Raw genomic sequence first — 17,397 nt, 5'->3', positions numbered from 1 at the left:
ACGCTAACTGCAGCCACTGTTAACTCTTTACGGTCCCCTTAATTTAATCACGCCGCGAATCTTTAGTTCCACTGAAATGTCTCCAGTAGCGCAGCATATTAATGTGTTAACATATTCAGCCCAACAGAAAGCCACTCAATGTGACAGGATGTGCGGCTTTCAAATAAATTCCTCTAGCACATAAATAACAATAAACACTGCAATTCAAGTGGAGGACAGTTAAAGTATTTTTTGACAGGACAGCTTGTTCAACTTCGTCACTTTCTGTCAAAAACACACCCACCGCCACCCGTTATCCATAGCAGATCCATTGTACACTTACAGATGGGAGGATAATCTACTTCTAATATACTTTTTTTTCACACAAAGTCCACACAAACACTTGTGAATTAGTGCTATCAGTATTTTTTTTGTTCATACTGTATTTTATGAAGAGGATGGGGTGGGGAGTGGGGGAGGTGGGAGGGGGACAAACAGCCACTGCTGGCTTACGGCCATTAAAATTAAAGACGGCAGTCACTTTGGTGATGGAACAGAAAAGAAAAAAAATCTCAGAATTGGTAAATGGCTCTGCTTTTGTTAATGAGCATTTGACCATAAAGAACCATCTGACTACTCATATGATAGTCTCCAAAACACCTCTAACCCCCGAAGCAGATAATGCTAAATTCAAGAGTTATCATTTAGGCACAAGTGTCCAATGCAACTGCCTCTCTACAGCTACTACACACGTCAAGGACATTTTGCCTCTCCAAAAAAGGACCTCACAGGCCATTAAGAGATCTTCACGAACCTACACAGCTGCTCATATAGGACCTCTCTGTCTATTACTAGTGTATCATGATAAAGAGCAGTTAATACATTCAGCTCATCAAGAAATATCAGTGTGTATGCCTCTATTCATATTTCTATTCTCAAAAATTGGACTGTGTAGTTATGAGGAACAGTTTTGTATCTTCAAAGAAAATAAAGCATCTCCTGACTTTCTATCCTTGAGATGTAAACAAGGGGGAAAAAACAGGCGTTTGTGCTGAATTTCGAGGGGACTGTGCGGGACCTTTGTGAAGAAGCGCGCAGCTCTAACACAATAACGAACAAAGCAGGCTCTGAATGTGTTTAGGGTTAAGAGTACACTATGTTTGTCACTATAGCGAGGCCAAACAAAATGAAACCACAGTCTCATCTGTATTTAGAGCTAGAAAAACAGAAAAAAAGATGCTCGCATAAGTTTTATGTAAAGCCGGGTTTCACATGCAGCGCTTTCAAGGTGTCCTGCCTCTCAAAGACAGCACACATACGTGCTGTGGTTAAACAGTAAAGCCTTCTTTCATCAGTCATGGTTAGTGCCTCCACAATGGCACTTTGCTCTGTAAAATTTAAACCTTTAAGTTAACCTGACTAATGATTTAACTGCTAGCAGTGACTTTAAATCACTACTCGACCGTGCGTGCGTGGAATAGTCAGCAACTTCAGAAGTTGTGTACCATGAGGTTTCACAGCAGCTGCACAAGGGTGCACGAGCCAGCGCGGTGATGGTCCAGCACAGAGCTGAACTTTCACAAATGCACAAGGGTGCTTTAAGCAGGTCAGCTGCTCCGCTAGCTGCTTTTGCTTCAAGGGTCAGCAGCCTACCCTCTCTCTCTGGCAAGCACAAGCACAATGTTTGCCATTTAAAAAAGACATGGTACAAAACTGCTAACATGCTAGCAGGAGAAAAAAGAGAAAAATGGTCATTGCAAAAGAAAAAATAGTTTCATGATGCAACATATTTCTTCAGCCTGTAGCTACGGTTACAAAAATACAAATGGCATTGGGATGAAATAAAACTGACTCATTATTCAGGTGAACTGGTGATATCTTCAATATGATGTCTTCAAACACAGATTTTTCTCATTATGTGAATAAGATGGTAAATCCAGAAGACTTAATGGAAGCATGCTGTCCTTATTTGAAGCCATATGGATGTTAGCAGTGTTTAGTTTATTTTTAGTTTGGCAAGCTGTTGTGTAGTAAATACAGATGATTATATATGTCTCATCAGATCATTTGACATATGACCCATCTAAAAGTGCAATGCTGACGCACTGAAACACTGCCGACCACAACCGTGCCCTAAACACGCTTTGACCAAGCGCTGGTCTGATCCATTGGTCTGCAGGCTGAGCAATGTGATTTAGAGCTAATGACTTAAACAAAAATTGGCACATAGGTAAGGTTTTCTGGTAATCCATCAAGGGGTGGCAATCTAACCACATTATGAAATTTCATCCATACAATAGCGTGTTGCGAGATTAACTTGTTAAGCAAGCCAACTACAGGATTTCACAAGCGCTCAGGGAAAGGCCAAAAACTAAAGATTTCCACTCTTTCGGCCTTGTGTTAATCTCTAGATGTTATTTAGACATTTGAGCTGACTGAAATTTCACAGCAGCACACTCAAAGTACAGATAAGTCATCGGTCCCTCGTGGAAACGGCGCTCGCATAAGGACAATAAGATCATTCATGTAAAGAGGAAATCAGCTCTCGTCGGGCATTTATGATGAGTACATTTTAAGAAACTACTGCCAACACTGTAAGCCACACCCTCTTACTCAGTAAATACACCTTTTGGAGGAAACAAAGGAGTAAATGGAGAAGTTTAAAGAAAAATATGCAAACTTGGACATGTGACCAAACAAAGCTTATGAGCTTCATGGGAATCACATGTAAGGCTTCTACTAACACAGTCCAATTTAGTGTCAAACCTTTGGACAGTCTAATCTCAAAATGGGTCTATGCATTGCCTGGAAAGTCTGTTGTTTGTGCTTGTTGTTTTCCTAGCAATTACATCAGGAAAAACTATGTAAGCAACACCAGTTAGTGTGGTTATACAAGTTCTATAGCATATCAGAGGTTGCATATACATAACAACTTCTTGTGTCCTTGTGTGACTGTGAGGATGACTATATGTTTTTAAAATGATGTCAGATGAGCTGATGGTAGCTGTTTGGCTGTTTTTTTAAAATAGATTTTTACCACCCGATGTGTTAGCTGTTAACACGCTCATTAATTTATGGTCTTTCCATTTCCTGTTTGCTTTGTTGGTGCCCAAAAAAACAAAAAAATGCCATTAGCAGTGAAGTCTTCTCCAAGATCGATCATATTTAAAGTAGGGAAATTGATTTAAAAGGCGTTTAAGTGATGCTGACAATGTTGCGTTTCTTACTGGACTTCCTTATGTTTTCCAAAGACAACAACTGGTGGAGCTGTACAATGCTGTAATTTGTAATTACAGAGCAAACCGCACTTGCTTTGTAACGAATTTCCATTACCTTACATGGCTTGCGTTGTTTGTTGCTGTGCAATGTGTCACCGTCAACACAACAAGATATTTGCGTGTTCACCATTGCTACACTTCCTATTGTTCCTTGTGCATTTTAGTGTAGCCCAGGTTGTCCTCTCTGATCTGTTTTAATGCAAAAAAAAAAAAAAGCAGAGAGACCACAGGGTCACCTCAGCACAAAGCGCCAATAATATCAGCTCCGTTTATGATAATCCTCTGGCCCTTTGGCCTTGCTAATGCTCATGAATTGTTGGTCAGTGTGGTCTTTTGAATGCAGCAGAATTATTATCGTTGATGCTAACAATCTATAGCTCATAAGCCCCAGAGTGTAACCTAAGCTGATCAGCTGTTTCTGGTAATATTACTATAAAGATCGTGCCACAGGCCTGTGAGTATTTTCGGCAGGTCATGAAACAAATGTGCCACTTCTAAGTCATTTGTGGTGCCACGGTTTGATGGAGAGGCTCAGGAATGCATATGCCTTTATTCCTGGTCATGTGACTGTGTTAGGTGAAGTTAACAGGGTACGTACAATAGCTATGTGTGTCTTTGTCTATTTGTGTGACCTTCCTTCCTATAAATGCATGTTGGAACTGAGCCTAAAGAGAAGTGGGAATAAGAAACATGCTTTGTGAATGAATGAATGATTGTTTAGACACTAGCCAGCAGAACAGCTCACTCTAGTGAAAGACTCTAAATTGGATTCATGTTGTTTAATCTGTTCACAGAAAAAAAATTTTAAAAAGAGCTTAAAGTGAGTTTACATAGCAGCTGCCACAAGGTCATGTATGGACGTTTTCACGTGCAGCGTCCCACTGCTGCCACAACCAGCAACCATTGCATTGGATTTCAAGCCGCCCAACTATCTCATGGAGACACATGGACTGCATCTACAATAAAAAAGTAATGCAGGTGTTACGAACGTCACTAGAACGATCCCACTGGGTCACTTGATAAATGTCAAACTTATTGTCAACAAACCTGGCAACTCGGATAAAACTGAACATTTGCCTTGCCATCTGGTTGTCATTGAACAGGATAGGCATGCATTTTCTTTGTCACCTAAACCAACAGTCCTAATAATAATAATAAAAAAAGACAATCTATACTTTACTATTCATTAAAACAAGAAGCTGTTAGACAAATTAACTATTATTTTCAGACTCTTCAAACCTAAACGTGTCTTGATATAGATACAATTCAGGGCAATAAATAACATGGATGGTATAAGAACAGATATGCCTTTTCAAGATGAAAATGCAAGAGAAAAATTCCCTTGTTAAAGATTTTCTTTCAATAAGAAAAATACCTAACAGTGATTTCCTAAGGCTGTATTTAAAAAAAGAAAAGACGAGAAAAAAAAAAACCAACTAATGACTTTCTCAATAAAAAAAGAAAGAAAATACAGTTTTAGATTATGTGAAAATACTCTAAGGTTTCAGCAAACGTAATATTTGATAAAACCACAACACAAATACTATTGTGTAAATAAAATAATTCCCCCTTAGTTTACCCAAAGCACAGTGCATACCAATGTACCTCGAGCGAGAGTGTGCACAATCTTAACATTTTGGCTGGTGTGAGTACAGTTTAGTGGAATGAGGCTTAAAAAGTCTCCTCGATGCCAAGAATGAAGCCGGGAACTTACAGCGCTTATATTTATTGTGAAAAGCTGAAAAACTTACAAAGGACACTACTGCTCTTTGCAGTTTTCTCATACTCTCTTTAGATACTCTCCCCTTCAGCTAGGCAGTGAGCTCACCATGACTTGTAGAAAACCATATGGGTAGCAGGGTGAACTGAGGACACATATGCACCTTGGCAAACATACAACTTTGCTATTAGAATCCAGGATACATTTTTCACATCAGTTGAATACCTAGGCCTGCTTGTGTGTTTAAAGAGAAAGAACATTAATTAGGTTTAAATGCTCCTTCCATGCGACCGACAAAATAAATGTTTCTAAGACACGTTATTAAAATGAGTTCTAAAGAAGTTTAAACATCTTCAATAAAGGAAGAAAAAAAAAGAAACTCTTCCGTTGTGAAATTGTTGTGAAATAACTTCTGATCAAGTTCTTACATGAGATTTGGCTCCTGCAGCACAAATATAAAAGCTTTGATAACAACTGCATGAACCAAGAGAGTGTAATGGAAACACATGATCATACCCACCGTGTTTGTAATGTATATACTGTATACATGTGACACAAGGAGACCGCAACTGCGAAAACAAAGCAGCTGGCATTGCACTTTAAATGACAAAATTTAAAAAAAATAAATCTTAAGACTAATAAACATATTTCTTATCGTGTGAGCAGGCTAATATTAATTCTGGTCCTGTACCAAGCTCATGTGTAAACATTAAAATAAAACCTTCTTATCCGACGGCAAGTGTGTGATGAGTTTCTCCCCTGTGGGACGCTCCTTTTAGATTTTGCTTTATTTTGGAGAAAGTAAACATTCAAATCTAAAACCATATACTATGAAGCTATGCAGGAAGTAAGGATAGTAAGCGGGTTTCATGAGACTTTATAAAGTTTTATAGCCGAACAAAAGCTTACTGACGACCGGCTGTAACACTGGCAAATACTTATTCAGGCTCAATTTGTGCTTTCATTACGCATTCCTGTGATACTTGCAGGGAGGGAAGATTCCAAAACAAAAGTCCTTTGAAAACTGAAAAACGCGTCATAAAGTTTTTATGCTGCACGATCTTATAGTCACACCAGGTTCAGTTAAGGTTTAATAAAAGTTCTGATCTAAAAGGGCACATATTAAAAAAAACAAGACAAAAAAACAACTCAATGAATTTTAAAAGAAGGAGAAGAAAAAGTCTGGAGCTGTAAATATTCCTGAAATATTATTTATGGATAATATACCCTGATTGGGTTTCTTTTTAAAAAATAAATAAAAGCCTCTCAGTTGATTCCAAAATATTTTTTATGCTTTCTTCTCCACATCTTCAATAACAAAACACAATTTTCCTCCCTTTAAACAAGTGATTTTGTGTTCAGTCCTTGCTTTATTGCTGGAAGGAAATCCCCATAACACACTGTAACAGTGGTTTTGTGTTGCATTATGCAGCTAACGGGGAAATTCATTCCTTACTGACAAAGGCAACCTGTGCAGATTGTCAATAGGTTTTGTGATTGATTTGTATATTCAGGGATAAAAATAATGTAATATAAAGAGAAGCATGTAATGTGTGGAAAGGGTGATTTGTGGGTAGAAGGATCCAAGCCAGTTAGCCAGGAGGTAGCTAGCCTGCCAACAATTTCTAGTTTGCAAAGCGTAATCCAACGATCCAGCAAGGAAGAACTATCATTATATTTTACTAGGATCAAGGGATACAAGGAAAATAGAAATGGAAAATAATTTAATCACTGATACTTTAGAGGCACCTGAGTTTTTTGGGGGGTTACCATGGCAGCTAGGGACTCAAATGTTGCGTTACAGCTGCAAATGCTGTAAAACAGGAGTCTTACCAATAAACAGAAGGTGAGAAACTTTATTCATTCTTCTTAAACAAAACCAAATCCTGAAGCTTAAAGTCTATTAAAGGCTTAAAGGCTACTCTGTAGTTAATTACAAGACTTATTAACTTTAAGATGTGCACCTGAAAACAGTCTCTGTTGGCAATCACATCAAAGATGAGCCTTACTCCAAAGGGGGGAATATTCATCTAACGAGTATCATACAGGGAGGGGGAAAAAAAATAAAAAGCTGGGAAAAGATAAACTCTGCCTGAGACAAAAAGGCCAAGCAGTTAACAAGCACTGTGACATTCTGGATGCAATCCACAAAGTGGCTTGTTATATCGATGGATCTCTGCTGCATTCCCAAAATGGCTGCCAAATATGTTCAACTGAGCCAGACAAAGTGCCACAATGGACTCAAGTGCAAGTCTGCTGTCATACGATGGTAAAGACCTGACTTGAAATTTTAGCTATTGATTTTACTTCATCTGTAAAGGCTCGCCATTACCGCGAGGAGGAATTTTATTTGGTTCGTTTCTTTGCCGTTGTATTGCCAGCACATGCCAGAATTTTCAGCCAAATGTAGACTTTCCAAAATAAAATTATAAATACAGAGTACACATGGCAGAACGAGCGAGGTGAATTCCTCTCATGACCAGCGCTACACGCCCTCCCACACCTCTCCAGTCCGTTTCACTACATAGTGTAGCTCCCAAGGCCAAAAAAAACATTTCAGGGCAACTGCACTGCAACAATATGATCCTTTCAAATATTTATAAATATAATCATGTAAGTTCGGGACCACCACGCTTACCTGGTAACAGCCTGGTGAAGATAGCTGAATGGCGTGGGAATACCAACAACCAATGAAGCACTGCGGAGGCTTCAGAAAGATGTCTCTATCTTGTCTTTTTGGGCATCAGTGCCTTATTTCACTTATTTATTTTTTTATTTTTTATTTTTTGGAAATCTGACCTACCATCTGCGTCCATGTACAGTACAAGATGATTGTTTTTTTTTTTCCTGGTTATATGTGTCTTACAAAGAAGCACTTATTACATTAGTACAGCATGGTACCCTTACACATTTTCACTTGAGTAAACCCAAATAATCAGGTGGGAGAAAATGTGTGAAAGCGTGACTAAATCAGTCAAAAACACTTCAAACCTGAATGCTGGGCACACATTGCGCCAGTTTTCTGGTCAATAATAATAAACTGGCAAATGTGAAGAGACGGTGACAAGCTACAGCGGACGAGTGAAGGATGCTGAAGCCAAAAGAAAATTGGGATTGATTGCCGCATGTGGATTAACTGATCACCCCCCACCCCTTCCACACACACACACTCACACACAGCCTCTTTCTTCCATGTGAGTATAGGTGTAGAGTTTATCTGCTGGGTTTCCTCACACAATAACCACTTTCCTTGATGTGCAGACGTACTCTTAAATATTCATTAGTCATGGGTGGGTTTGAGCCGTGACACAGAAAGTGGGCAAATGGCGATGGCTCAAACCCTGTGAATATTAATGTGTGTGGAATTTATACATGTAAATACCCGTTCCTGACTTAACTGAGATGAAACCGGGCACCTGATCCACGGACTACAAACACTCCCAAAGCACATAATGGCTTACCCTCGCTCAGCAGCTCCTGTACACCTCTGTGGTGATAAAACAAGAGTTTTTGACATCAAGCCATGGCGAGAGCTCACTTACAGCCAAGACAAGTACCCTCCAATTCATCAAAACAATAAAATGTCCACAAATGCAGGTGCTACGCCTTTTTATTTTGGGGGGGGGGGTTACTATAATTTTTGAGTTTCTTTTCAGATGAAGGGCGTTCAATTCAGTGTACACATTGTGACAATATAATTTTTACTTTCTCATTATTTCCTCACCCACATGCAACCTGTCAAATCAGCGTGCTCTAATTCATGGGACAGAATTGCAATTATGCCTGGCTGAAGTCTCACATCAAGGAGAGGGGAGGAGGGTGGGGTGGGTGGGTGTGTGGAGGGGGTGAAGGAAATGTTGCATTTCTCCTACAAACATGCTGCACGCTCAGCTCCGTGTTTTCCAAATGTGTCCATTCAGAAAACAAACGATCCAGTGCTGCCACCAATTACGTAACCGAGCCTATAGACAAGCAAGTCGTTTACGTTGTGGAGGCATATTCTGAATGAAGGCGGGCAGGAGGAAGTGATCACAACAAAAGTGAAAAAAAAAAAAAAAAAAAAAAAACAGAGGCAAACGCAGAATCGTAAAAAAAAAAAAAAAAAAAATGGAAGAGAGAAAGAAAGAAAAAAACCTACACACGCTCTGACACACACACACAGGTGCACATCCACAGATCGAGTCTGCGCTTTAAGGACGTGGACGCGGCGTTTCTCTCGTGCCTGTCAAACCCGGGACCGGTCTCTTGTTTGGGGCTATTCACTGACCAAACCAACACCAACCTGTGACATGACTAATGCGTTGACGCAAAGCTTTATAGCTGGGAACAACTCCCGGGCTCCAGCCGGGTGTGTGGCTATTAATCAGACACGGAACGTGCTGTATTATAGAAACCTATCAGCGGCGCTCGCGTTAGACACAAGGACACGCCGTATTACTCTCTTTATCTGACAAAGCCGAGCGCTTTGGGACAACATCTGTTTGCCACACACACACACGCATGCACGCACACACACGCATACACGCACGCTCTCTGCCCCTGTCCATCTCTCAGTCACACGCGCGCACGCTCGCGATCGAGCACGGAGAGAGCAAGACTGACATGTTGCTCGGGATGAACTCTCTGTGGCCCTTTCAGTAAATTCATCCGCGTATATTAATCTATATACACACATATGCACGCATCTATATATATATATATATTTAATTTTTTTTAATTGCGCAAACAATACACATATTTTGACTTTAATCAAGAGGCGAAGCGCCGCTGTGCTGCCATGTAACAAGGAAGAGCGAAGGAATCACGAGTTGCCCATTAATATTTTGCAACAAAATGTCTCAAAAGGAACACAGAGAGCCTCTCTTGCAACTTTAATTACACCAGAGCATGGCTTCGTATCTAGGCCAGCCTCACATGGTAAACATTTTTTTTTTAATCTACTGTAGGGTATGAATTTAAAACGTGGGGGGAGGGAGCGATTGCGACAGTTTAAAGTGAGCTTTTATTTTTGGGAGAAACATGGCACCAAAATCCAGACCAAAAGAGTCCCACCAGATCCAGTTCTTATTTATCCCAGAAACTGGACCTGCAGTATTGCTTTACCTACAGACACAATATTAGCCAGCCTCCCCTCGCCTGCTGAGCACATCTGAACGTAACCCCATCTCATAAATGCAACGGCGTAATGATATTAATTCACAAAAAAATGTAGGCTAGACATCTGTCTCAGTGTGAGCCGCTTCGCTCCAAGGATAGATTTCACGCGTGCACAAAAAAACCAAAAAAAAAAAACCCCAAAAAAAACCAACCACCTCTCCCGGTAAGTTTAACAAACTGAAATGCATTTAAGACAGTTTTCTAGTGAGAGTATATAAGAGCGGTAGGAAGGAGAAGAAGAAGGAAAAAAATGCAATAAGGAAACGTGTTTCCTCTGACTCAAATAACTGACCTAAAAGCCAAATGCGCACGTCGCCTGCCACAGTTGTTCCGGGCTCACAGTGTGTAAAATGTGAGCAGGCAGCCCGCGAGCATCGCTCAGGCTTTCGCTGATTGAGAGAAACAGACCTGTGAACACACTTTGACCGGAGTAGTATTGTTCTCAAGTGTCCCCCCCACCACCACCACCACAACCACCACCACCTCTCCACTGTCCGGCTCACGGGTAAATCTAAAAGTAAAGGGGGCACAGTCAGAATAATGACAGATGGCAAACTTGCGTCACGCCAGGGCAGCGCGTTTTTTGGTAGTCGAATATAGATGGACAACAAAACCCCCTGGCAGCCAAAACTGAATACCCTCACCCCTACCTACCTACCTACCCTACCACCACCACCCCTTCCTCCTCTAATCTAACGCAAGGGGCTCGTTTCATTAGGCTACATTTCGGACGCTGGCATCACGTTTATTGAACGTTCGTGACCCTCCAAAGAATGAAGTTTCCAATGTTTGCGGAGATTTCTGGGGGGGCTGGTAAAGCCAGCCACAACTACATGGGAAGTGAGTGGCATTTTCATGCATTTCACCCGAAAGTCAGCGAGCATGTTTTAATCCCCGATAGAGGACATTCCTTGTATTCCCCCCCTTCTCTCTCTCTCCCGCTCCCTCTCTCTCTAATAATAGCGGCAGAGATGTTGTAAAGACCCATCCCTTTTCCTACTTTTCTCTCAATTTCTTACCTGCACTTCGAAGCTCGTTCACAAGAAGAAAAAAAAAGTGGCGACAGCGTTTCCACGGCGTTCCCCCCCCTGACGAAGCGCGCTGAGTTAATGTCTTTTTTTTCCTTCTTCTTTTAATATGTTCCCTTACTTTGTTTCATTTCTCACTTCCATCTTCTTTTCATCTCATCAATAAACACACGCTGCAGCCTACCTTCATAGAGCAGCTCGGTTCAAGTGTGCCCTCCCATTTTTTAACTATACATCGAGTACTTTGAGGGGTGGTGGTGGAGGAGGAGGAGGGAGGGGGGGGGGGGAGTGAACGGGCAGGCACGCCTTTTCACTTAAAGCTGCTATTGGAAGAACAGTGCACTGTCTTGGGTTGGATCAGAAATCCGTCAACATTATTGCGCCCCAATCGCAGGGAGCGCGGTGGGACGGTCAAACCGGCTCCATTATGGCTCTCTGGAAGTGGTAGGAGTTGTAGTAATAGTAGTTGTAGCGGGCTAATAGCGCTCAACCTACTCATTTGCCACTGCCTAAGCAGCAGCACGGCAGTTTATATAAGTGGAAGTCGGGCTGTGAAAGTGAGCGGTGCCTGTAAAAGGATGAGGGTTAAACAGGCTCGCAGTGACGATAAAAAGCAGGCGAATCTCTCCCTGAACCCATAAATCCCCCCACTTCTTCTTCTTTTTTTAAAAAATGTAATTCACTCATTTTTATTACGTGGCTTTCAGCGCCAACAGTTTTAAAATCTCTGCGCTCGCAAATGTGAATGAACTCCGAAATCAATCCCCCACTTTGGGATGAAGAAGGACAGGGGGAATTGTCGGTTACACGTCCATCACGCGTCTGAACTTCTGATTGGACGCCGCCTCTGTCTGTACCGCGAGCCAGCTGCGCCGACGCCTCCCATTGGACGCCGGCGCCGTCGCTCACTTCCAGCGCCAACAAGCTAGATTGTCTGCCGTGTCTTCTACTTTCTACGCATTTCTATTTTCTCATTTATTTATTTTTTAACGTCCCGAGCTGACCTCGGGTTTGCGAGCAGGGGGAAAAAACGGTGTCGGTTCAGCCGGCCAATCAGATTTGGTTGAGCCGCTGCTTTTCCCCTTTTGTTGTTGTTGATTTTTTTGTCATTATCCAGTGCCTTGAGATATATTCTGGCTGCCTTAGAAAAAAAAGAAGTAATGGGTCATGTGGGATCTCCCCCCCCCGCACCCACCGCCTTAATGCCCCCCTCCCTGTCTAGACAGTGACAGGTGTGCGTGTGTGCGCACACTCTTGTCTGTAGTTCACATCGGAATAATGAACCACGTAGAAGGTAGTGTATAACAGATACTTTAAATAAAATATGTATGTGTGTGATTAGGGTGTGCAGTGGACGGAGTGTTCAGTGTAAGCTTCCCTGCTTCTTGAAAGACAAGCTTTTTACTTGACAAAGAGGTCAACTAAGGTTAGCCCCATGTGACAAACCGTCCTGCGTCCCGAGCTGAGCTGCTGGGTGAAAGAGGGATGTTCAAACGAATAAATAAATAAATAAAAACTCTCTTTAAGCAAAGCTGTACTCTTGAACTTTGCGTGCAAAACCCTCCAGCTGTACAGGAGAGACAGAGGTGCTGCTTCAGACAATCGCCATCTCGGAAGCTGGGTAGGCTCCTTACGGATATTGTTGTGCGAGCACCGCGGTGAGCACCCAGGGCACTCTCAGTTGACTGTGCGCGCCATCTGCAGGACTGCGATGTGGATTAATACCGCGGGTTCAACGGAGGACACCCTTCCGTCACTGCTTTGACCTACATTAACCAGGAACAGTGTAGGAACACCACTACCGGCCTTAATGCGATCGGTTGCAATCCGACAACGAATCACGAAAACCAAAAAATGCCTTTAATACTCGTTCAAAATCAGAATGATCACAATCTTAGATCACAAACAGGAAAAAATTGCACATCAGTGCGGTGAACGCCTTTCCCGGAACAGTATTTAGGATACTTCGCGTTATTAACACGATGGCTCAGCCGGCACCACGTGCAGGGAGGATTCACCATCGAGAACATTGTGTTTCTGTGGTAGCTCTTAAGTGCTTTGCATATTTTACCGGACTTGCCTTTATGGCAACGGGTTGTTGACACCATTAGAAATTTAATGAGAAACGTGCTTAGTTTATTTGTAGTTATCTGCCTATTTGTGCTATTAATACAGTATCAGGCATTAAGTGAAGGGACTGAGGGCAAAGCAGTTATTTTGTAAAGCTTGCTAAAACACATGCTTTTAACTTAAAATTTTGTGCAATGCATCTAAAAATGAAATTTAAATTGCAGTACAATTGCATGCCTATTTTCCCTTATTGTGCCGGTTTATTAACAAATTAAGCTATGCTATTTAAAAGTGAATTTAAAAAGAAATCAAGGACGGTGTGAAAAAAATGATTGAAAATATGGCTGATATTAAATGAATACCTCATGACAAGAAAATAGCAAATTTATATATATTATATATATATATTACAATAGTGAAAATCTTTAAAAAAAATAAATAAATATATAAATACATGAAAATGCAATAAATAAATAAATAAATAAAACTATTTGGTTTGTTAGAGCTTCCCTGAGGATTATGAATAGCCTGGAACTGTTTTTTTTTTTATTCCCAAACCTCTTAACTTAGCCTTGTTAATAGCAATATTTAAGAAATTTGACCAATTTTTACAACTAAATAAGATAAATACATCTGCTGAGCCCCTAAATACCTTTGTTCATTTCTAATGAGTCCTCATCAATTTCCAGAGAAAATCCACAGATTTTTTATTTATTTTATTTTTTTTACAAAAGTCTGGAATTAATAAAATAAATGTAAAATAAAAATAAAATATTGTACTACAAATCACTTCTCTATTAGATTTTTGGGATCCTTCTGAATTCTTGCAAGTAAAATCCATATCTGGAGGTAAAATAGGAGTATACATGTGTATAATCTCACAATGGCAGGTCAGGGCAAACCTCACACAGCAGCTCTGCGACTTGAAAATTATTTGGTTATTCATTAATTAATTAATTTGTCTCTTGTGCTTCTCCCCATATTCAAATACAAGTTAAGCCTTAGCTTTCACTTCATTTGCACATGACCTCTGAGAGCCTGCTTGGCCTTACATACAGCCGTGTAGTCAGACAATGATGCCACTGCGAGCTTCAACAAACCAGCTTTTGGTAATCAGTTAACGGACAACTGATCCTACAAGTTTGGACTCAGGATGTGCAACTAGAAATATGGCATGGTAGGCTATTATCGCTCTAGAAACACATAGAAACACATCAGTATTTCCCACGCTTCTTTGTGTGCTTTAAGAAACGTTACTGTGCAAGTCCACTCACAAGTCTTGTCCTTGCATCTTTTGCTCTCCCATTAATACATTCCACTAAATGAATGGACCACGGGCTATTCATTTTACAGACAGTCTAGACAACTCATTATGGCTTGTATCTCAACTTACAATGTGCAAACTGATTTTGAATTAGTTGTGGTCCAATTAAAAATGTTATTACCTTCCCAATCCATCCCATTTAAACCCGTCTTAGTAGAAACAGGTTAATGGCTCATCATCTCAGCAATCTTTCTCATTACTTTGTTTACGTCAACTGTAAATTGAACAATCTGCAAGCACTACAAACCACTTTGGTAAAATTCAGTTTTAGTTAGCCGTAGATATTTCAAAATGCTAACGCTAACAAAGCACTTAAGTGGCACCAACATTTATGAAAAATTTTCAGCATGGCCCTTCGTCATTCACCACTCACACTCCTTGTGTCCTCAGAATTGCTGTGCCTCAATGCTCTGTGGCATAGATTCAAAAGGGTGTGGTAAACATTCCTCAGAATGTTTCGGTCTATACTGAGGTGATATTATCATGTTGTGGCATTTTTGCTGGTAGCACCTCAGCCATGAAAACTTCCTGCTCTACCGCTTATAGAACCGGTATAGAACAGTAAAGTCATTGTCATGTTCAAAAACAAGTCTGAGCTGTTAAGGCTTTTTAACATGACATATTAGCGAAGATGGATCCACTCTTTCTTGTTGCTTGCGCCAGATTTTGACCCTGCCATATAAATGTCGGTGCAGAAAGCGAGAGACATCGCACAAGATAACATTGGTCCATTCTTCATGTGGCCTGTGGTGAAAGGAGTAGCAAATATAGGCGTTGTCTTCTGCTGCTAGCTCATCTGCTTCACACACACTGCAGCTTTGAGCTTTTCCTGGGCATTACCCTACCCAACACCAAAATGCAAATAAACGGCACAATCAAATTCGAATTAAACTATCTTTAACTTCCCTGTTCCCGACTTCAGTTCAAAGTCTGAGTGATATCTAACTGCGACAATTGACAGAATTTTCACAGCTAGCAGTCATCTTGCATCATGCCACCGTCATGTTCTTAATGGTTTTTCATGAATTTTCCGGAGTTCATGTTTGAAAAAGTCTTGTTGTGCATTCAGAGGTATTCTTAACCTCGGTTGTAATAGCTGGTTATTTAAGTTGTTGTTTCTCAATCACCTTCAACCAGTCTGGCCATTCTTCTCTGCCATTTAGCACTTAGCACTTTCTTTTTTGGGCCCGTCCTTGAGTTGGTTGTGTGTGAAAATCATAATAGCTCTGCAATTTGTGAAATAATCAAACCAGCCCAAGTGGCAGCAACAACTATGCCATGTTCAAAGTCACTTAAATAGACGTTCCACCCTATCCCAATGATTGATTTGCACTTGAGCGGCTCCTCTTGACCATGTCTACATTCTTAAATCCACCGGCTTTCTGCCACATGAACGGCTGATTAGACATTTGCTTTTGAGGAGCAGCCGAACAGACTGACCGGTGAGTGCACCACGTATATGAACCCTTTTTTCTTCTTACAAGTGCAGCAAAGATTGAAGTCCTTTGTGTGTAATACGGCTGCTGAACCTTTTCAGTGTCGAGCATGAGCTGCTGGTTTAAGCTAGTCAACAAGGTCATGCTGCACCACACCGCCATCTTAGCAGAGTGCCACCACAGAACATCATTGTTCTGTGTCATCATGTGGGAAATCCACATTAGATTTGTTTTATGTCTGGTGTGTAAAGCTACTTGAAAATCTAGATTGTGCCATGGTCCATCTGTGAATGCCAGCCTACCATCCATGCATGGATGTGAGGCCCACTTGGACACTCAGTCACACTTTGTCTCTTAATCAGTAGCATCACTCCAAGTTATTGGGAAATCATATAGTATTTATGAATGTGCGCTGTTCATTGCCGCTGTTGCAATATGATAGAAATGCACTTCATTTCCAGCCATAGTGTGACCTAGTTTGCCCTCTTAATAGTTGCACACTGTACCATCAGATATATTAGACAAATTTCACACAAGTTGTGGTCGTCATTGGCTTTTTCTTTTGCCATTTCCCCATACTTCACAGATTTTCTGCTATAAAAAAAACAGCAGCAAAGACAATCTCTTTTTGTGATGTTTTTCATGTTTCTGGGAGAGAGAGTACGAATGGCCATTAAAATTAAAATAACTTACAAGCTACCCAAAGCTTGCATCATTTTGTAATGCACAGTAAGTTTGCACTGCAGAAAGCTTCTCGCCTCTTATCTTCAAAACTGGCTGCAGGCAGATTGTTGACAAGTACAGACGATAAAATCTCTTTGTTAGCTGTTCTTCTCTTCTTCTTTTGGTTATTTGGTCTTTGGTCTTAATTTGTCAATTACTGGGCCTAAAATAACTTTTTTCAGTAGTCCAGTATGTCACTGACAACATTAGTATTACATGTCTTACTGAAACTCACAAGATATGATCAGAGATAAGCCAGATGTGACACAAAGTAAGACTCTTCACATCACAACAAGTGTGGGGTTTTTTTTCTTTTCTCACTCCCTTTTGGTCGGGGCTTCTCTCTGATTCTGGCTTGGTGTTACTAGATTCAGCAGAAACTGTAAAACGGCACCTATTCAGGTTGTGCTGCATGTGTGAGGCAAGGCAAATACTGTATCTGTTTGCTCTTTGCAAGCACCAAGTCTTCCATGAGTGACGCAACATTTGAGGTTAAGGATTCCAGAGAGAAGAAAAAACGAAATCAAACAAAAGGGGAAAAAGATGAATGTCTAAAATCAGTAGATTGATCCTCTGGTTTAACCCTTTAACCGGCACGATTTAGCCTCGCTTGCTGGAGTGCCGCTAGCACTGCAGTTGTTCTTCTTTGACAGAACAAGCGGGGAAATATTTGTGCACTCAC

General features: G+C 40.9%; 1 protein-coding gene across 2 annotated transcripts in view; it reads right to left on the bottom strand.

Annotated features, from left to right (window-relative positions):
- The window catches only part of zbtb20 (zinc finger and BTB domain containing 20), a 32,874-nt gene extending 21,468 nt beyond the window's left edge, over positions 1–11,406 (bottom strand). Inside the window, exon 1 of one of the 2 annotated variants that reach the window (XM_085470094.1) lies at positions 11,154–11,406. The gene's annotated coding sequence lies outside the window, so the exon portion shown is untranslated. The remainder of the gene's footprint in view (positions 1–11,153) is intronic. The other variant, XM_085470095.1, reaches the window with a different exon arrangement.
- Between the last annotated feature and the right edge of the window lie 5,991 nt (positions 11,407–17,397).

The sequence above is a fragment of the Copadichromis virginalis genome, linkage group LG10 (genome assembly GCF_057382275.1).
Source record: "Copadichromis virginalis isolate Kocher_CV1m ecotype Utaka linkage group LG10, C_Virginalis_male_GT1.1, whole genome shotgun sequence".
Lineage (NCBI taxonomy): Eukaryota > Metazoa > Chordata > Actinopteri > Cichliformes > Cichlidae > Copadichromis > Copadichromis virginalis.
Note: the sequence above shows the minus strand (reverse complement) of the source record. Positions and strands in the feature narration are given on the sequence as shown.